Below are 6,590 nucleotides of genomic sequence, written 5' to 3'. Positions count from 1 at the left end.
TATGACAAGTGCTTTGGTGTAATAACGTGTTTCCTGACTACTGCTTTTGTTGCAGAATACTAAGTAACCCGTGTGTTATGTGTGACTACTGCTAGTTTTGCAGAGTAACTAATGTGTAATGTTCTGACAGCTGCCAAGGTAGCAGGGTATTACTGATATGTGATGTTTGGTCTAAAAATTGTGTTGTGTACAATACAGTATAATTTCATATAACCTGGTGTTGTGTTTCATTTGTGGTGGGGATAGTGCATCACGTGTGTTGTGTGTTTTGTTCAAATGCTTTACACATTGCCTCTGGGTTAGGCCTGACTGCTCGTGCCAAGCTACCAAGGGGGCGAGCAGGGGTTATCTTGGACATGTAACTTCGTTGCCCTGACTAGAGTAGGTGGGTTCTGCCTGGCTTAGGTGCATACCCTAGCCAACCAGAAACCCCATTTCTAACACTGACCATTTAGAACTATGCAGCCAGAATCACTCTCAACCTCCCATGCTACACTCACCTCAAACCACTCCTGAAGGAACTTCACTGGGAGCACAATTCAAACTCCTCATCTGCACTTTCATAGCCCAATAAACTTAAACAATTGCATCTGCTTTCACAAACCTTCCAGACACCTCCTGTCATCCGGACTCCCACTTGCACAAATCCAACTCATACCGAAAACCAGATCCCGCGGTTAAGTCTTCTTCTACTTCCCTCCCAAAGCGTGAAATGAACTGCCACTAGACACAAGAGCCACCTCCTTATTTTTTAAATTCCTCAAGATGCTGAAGACCAGGCTTTTCGAGTAGTAGCACTAGGCCTGAGATTTGGTTTGGCTCACACCTTCCCAGCTTCAGGGCAGCATCATAGGTGATAGTGCGTTCTACAAATCTATATAACAAAAGAACATAAGACGTAACTTCTGCAATATTACACATACTAAATGAGACACACTTTGGTGATTGTCTGTGTTTAGAAATGTGTACTCAAAGGTGTTCTTTGAGTGTAATGCTAAATTCACAAAAGACACCACTTGCTTAAATGCACACACGGCACAGTACTAAGTCCCTCATTACAAGATGGATGGACTTTGCAGATAAAATATCAGTGAAAAAATGCATATATTTTGAACGTGCTCTGAGCAGCCAAAAAGTGTATTTCGGAATGATGGTGAGGGGCAAACGGGCCAGGGGGTGAGGGTAGAGTGCTTCAGACATGCTTAGGAGAGCACTCTGTGCTCACCGTGGACGGCTGCAGGGGGTGAGCAGAGGCTGTGCATTGCTGCTACCTACAGTCCTAGTTCCTGCAGCTTCGGTGGAGGACCGGTGTCTCCAGGCCAGTAATGATCTGGTCCAGAGTTTTCGGACCGATAATTCAGTTCCCTGAAACACTTAGGGCCAGATGTACAAACATTTCTTCCCATAGACACAGAATGGGTAAAAACCTTTGCTACATCTGACCCTAAATACTTCGATTTGCGTAATTTAACTCGGAAATTCCACTCTGAGTGAAATATCACAGCTCAAAATGATGGTCTTAGTTTTACTCCAGCACTGTTTAATTTGCACGATTATGAACAATGACATCATAGGTCTAGGGCTCATATTACCTAAAGTGCTGCACTATTTCTGGCTGTTGGCGTAAAGTAGCTGCGCAGAGTTCCGCAAACTTTGATAATCCTTTTCTTCCACAATAACCCTGCAACGTTGCACAACCAACAATAGTCTAGCGTTTTCATAGCAGCCTATTCGTTCACTTGCAAGAAATACTGTACAGTGCAAAGCAACTTAGTAACATGAATCCCTAAACGAGGATTACCTAAGTAAACATACCAAGTCCATAAATCAATAGAGAACGCAGACTGCATTCTCTTCTGTGCAGATCCCATCCTGTTCTCTTGGCAGTGTTTGCTATGTGCCCTTTCAAATCCCTTGACCTGCAGAATCAACTTAGCAGCCTTTATTGCACGTTTTACTAATTTCCCAGAGGGATGAAGGTAGGAGAGTCTCCCTAGACAGGTAAGAAACAATGACAGAATCATTAGAGTGCAGTCTCATAGCAGTGGCAAGCCTCCACATCCAAAAGTGAGCAACCTGAGCTGACCTCTCCATCTCCACTGGCTGTGCTGAGTAAAAAACAATCCAACGACTAGACGCACTACCGCTCTGTAAAATGTGCTATAATTCACTGTGAGCAGAACTTTGACCTGCACAAGAGAATACACATGGAAAACTGCAACCGTATAGATTCATATACAAGCCGAGAACACTGAGGGATGGCAAAAGAGGTCAGAGCTAACAGCACCTGGGGTACATTTAAGATTAAGTGGTGCATTTTCAGACATATCAATATATTGCTTTTATATAGTATCTCATACTACACTGCTGTTTTCTCTACGGAGACCATTGTACAAAGTTTTATTGTAGAGTGGTGACATCCACAACCAGGAAGGTCAGGTGTCTGCCGGGCATCCCAGCAACTGAGGCCCATATTTATACTTTTTTAGCGCCGCACTTGCGTCATTTTTTGACGAAAAAGCGGCGCAAACTTACCAAATACAGTAGTATGTTGTAAGTTTGCGCTACTTTTGCGTCAAACAATGACGCAAGTGCGGCGCTAAAAAAGTATAAATATGGGCCTGAGAAACGTTGCCATCTCGGCAGAACCTTTCTGTTCCTAAATGTGGACATTACATGATCAAAATATAACAACGTTTCCCTCCTTCAACAAAACAAAGTTCAACACTTGAGGCTTCACTAGAACTAAATTGCACAAGGTTAAAATTCTACATCTAAGAAAAAATTAAAACATAACATAATCACTGAATTGTCTCGGTGCTCTTCCTTGTCACAAGCACCACTGCAGATGATGATAATGAAGCATAATCATTGATCTGTTGATTTGACCGCAACCAATTAGGCCAATCACATTGATCTATCTCTCTCTGAAGTCTCTTCTTTATTAAACCTGCTTGTGACTAGGTTCAACACACCGAATTCCTCATGCTCCACCAACCTTGGTCCTCCAAGAGGGCAGAACCCTTTGAAACTCTCTTTACCTGCACTGTAGCTGAATATTTTGATAAGCCTTTGCAGACTTTCCTTGGGTTTTTAATGAGAACCCAATCACCAACATGTAGGTCTTTGACAAACTTTTTACCTGCGTCAAAAGGTTGTTTAATTTCATCTTGTTTTTTTAATACCTGTAGTTTAACTGGAATGCCTTTGAAAGTGACATTATCTTCACTACCTCTTGTCTTCCCTCTGCACTTTAACCATTCAGAAAAGAGGCTGGTATGTACTTTCCAGCCTCTAAGTAAGGTGAATGATGAAACACCTGTGCTACTGTGAGGCGTTGTATTATAGCTCCAGATTGTGTCACTTATAAATTCCTGGATATCCTTTACTGATTCAGTGGCCATTTGTATCCTTTCTTTTACTATTCTATTTTCCCTCTCAACCAGACCATTAGATGTGGGGGAATAAATGCCACTTTAAAGTGTTGAATATCATTACAGCCTAAGAAAAAGTGCACTTTATTGGACACAAATTGTGTACCATGATCAGTAACAATAAACTTTGGGGAACCTTCTATTACAAACACACGTTTAAGAAATGATATGGCTTTGTCAGTGCTGGGAGAATCACAAAAGGTGTAGTACACCCATTTGATAATCTATCAATAGTATCAAAAAATTGCAGTTATTAGGAAGAACACCATATGGTCCAAAGAAATCCAAACCAACCTTATCCCATGGTGAATAAGGAAATGGAACGGGATGATGGGGGGTATCCATGGTTTCCCACGTCTTGTCAAACAACAAGCATTCCACACAATTGTCAATCAAGGATTTCACTAGTGTCTCAAGAAAGGGCCACCAGTGGTATTGTTTAATAAGCTTACATGTTTTATTAACTACAAGATGATCTTGATGTGCATTATTAATGATTTCCTTTCTCAATGTCCTGGGTGGAAAAAATAGGTAATGGCGCAAAGCCATGTCATTTACCACTGATAGTTCATTGGCTACTTGGGAAAAACATTTCAGATCACCTGAAAGCTTCCTGTTCTCTGGCCATCCATTCACTATAAAACCCTTCACCTGGTCACGTTCTGTGTCCTTGATGCACTCATCTTGCCACACTTGTTCAGAGATACAAGCATTACACTCCACTACAGTATCAAGTGCAGCTATAACAAACTGTTTCCCCTAGCATATCTGGCTCGTGTTCAGTCTCCAGAGGTATGGGAGATAAACAGTCAGCCCAACATTTTTACCTCCTGGTAAATACTTGACAATCAGATTGTATTCTTGTAATTTGAGAGTAAATGTACTTGTCTCCCTGAAGCTTTGTTCGACCCAGAACTTTTGAGTACATGCATGGATGGCTTGTGATCTGTGAAAAGTTCAAACTCACATCCCCAAATGTATGTTTTAAACTTGTGAACTTCTCAGACGCATGCCAGTGCTTCTTGTTCAATAGTACTATAGTGTGCTTCAGAAGGTTTTAGCATCCTAGAAGCAAAGGTAATCGTCTGTTCTTTGCCATTTACCAATTAACCTAGGACAGCACCAATACCTGTGATGCTGGCATCTACACTGATAAAACATTTACAATCATCCTGAAAAGGAAATAAGGCAGGTGCTTTCACAATTAAATTCTTTACCTTGTTGAAGACTTCTGTCAGTTGTTCAGACCAAATACATTTGGAGCCTATTCTTAATAGGGCCCGTAGTGGTTCCACTATTTGGGCATTTCCATGCACAAAGCAGGCATTTTACTCTGCCAACCCTAAATATTAATGACGAGCATCTTTATCCACTGGTGCAGGAGTATCCTGTATCGCTTTGCTCAAAAAAACTTCAGTTTAATCCCCTCTGGTAAAATTGTGTGACCTAAGTATTCTATTTCTTGTGTGCCAAATTTACACTTCTCTTTCCTAATTGTCATACCTGCATTGAACAATTTGGTCAAAACTTTGTGAAGTGTTGCATTATGCTCTTCCCAGTAACTACCAAAGACTAAAACATCGTCTTGGTAGGCCTGAACCCCATCTATGTCTTCCAGAAGGTAATCCATTAGCCTCTGAAAGACACTAGCCACTGAGGCCAGGCCAAAAGGTAAATTGAGATATTTAAATGTACCAAATGGGGTATTAAACGAGGTAAGCTCTTGTGACTCAGCTGTAAGCGGGACTTGATGATAAGCTGAGCGCAAGTCAATGATGGAAAAAACGTTGGCTCCACCCAGTTTCATCAACAACTCCTGTATCTTTGGTAGAGGATGGCAGTCAATCAGGATATTCTCATTCAGTGAGTGTAAATCGTAACAAAACCTCATCTCTCCAGATTTTTTCCTAACTACAACAATGGGTAAAAGCCATTCAAAGGAATCACATGGTGATGTCACCCCATCAGAACATGGAGATTTAAGAGTAGCTTTAAGTTAATTTCTTGCCCTCAAAGGTAGGAGACGTACCATGTGGACTACTGGTGGAGCTCCAGGTTTCAACCAAATCTGATGAGTGAAACCTTTGACAGACCCAATTTTATCAGAAAAGACATCTGAATATTGATTGACTAACTGTTGTACGTGTAATAAGTGGGCACCTTCAACTATATTCACAACCACAGGTTCCTCATTCACATACTCCACAGGTGCTTTACCAACCCCAATGGGAGTATTTGCCCAAGGCATCTTGGCTTAATCTAGCCAGCCAATTATATTTTGTCCTCTGACAACATTTACTTTTGTTGTGATGAGCCTACCTAAACATTCCAGTCTCGAAACAAAATATATCCAACATTTCAACAACAAATTCGCCAAAAGCCTTTGGAGACACGTCAGACTATATTAAAAGAACTCCTTCACCACAATTGTCATAAAAAAGTTACATCTGATATAATAGTAATTGGGAAACCTGAATCAGCCAAAACCTGAATCTGAACATGTCCTATTAGTGCTAGACACAATAGACCCTTGATTTTATGTTTATCCATAATAGAATTACGTTCAGTGGTCAATATGACATTAGACAATTTCTCTGTAGCAACATCCATGCTTTCTTAATATTAACATGAGCAGTTTTTGCTGCATTTGCACATTACCTGGAAATGACACTTTTATTGCAATATAAGCTTTTTTTTCCAACGGCTGCACAGTTGGGGTTCTTACTGACATGGTTTTCTGACCCACACCTAAAGCAAATGACAGTACCCCATTTTGCAGACTGCTTTCCCAATTTACTCCCCACTTTTATCACATTAACAGAATCATAAGAGTTATAATTTGTCATTTGTAGAACATTAACAGAGTGATCATCATGGATGGCTTTGGTAGATATCATAGACCTCTCAATGCTCTTTGTCACATCTATGGTTTCCAATAATGTGGCATTCCTGTATCTTTTTAAAGGAACACGAAGAAACAAATTGATCTCTTTCATATGTATCGCAGTTATCTCCAAAATCACACGGGGCTGCCAGTGCCCTCAGTGCAGCTATGTGTTCCTCAACTTCTTTATGTGCACCCTGCTTCCTTTTAAAGAAGTTGTGCCTCTCCAGAATTATACTTGGTTTCTCAGCATATTGCTTATCTAAATGTGC

The sequence above is a fragment of the Pleurodeles waltl genome, chromosome 3_1, assembly GCF_031143425.1.
Source record: "Pleurodeles waltl isolate 20211129_DDA chromosome 3_1, aPleWal1.hap1.20221129, whole genome shotgun sequence".
NCBI classification, from domain to species: domain Eukaryota; kingdom Metazoa; phylum Chordata; class Amphibia; order Caudata; family Salamandridae; genus Pleurodeles; species Pleurodeles waltl.
Note: the sequence above shows the minus strand (reverse complement) of the source record.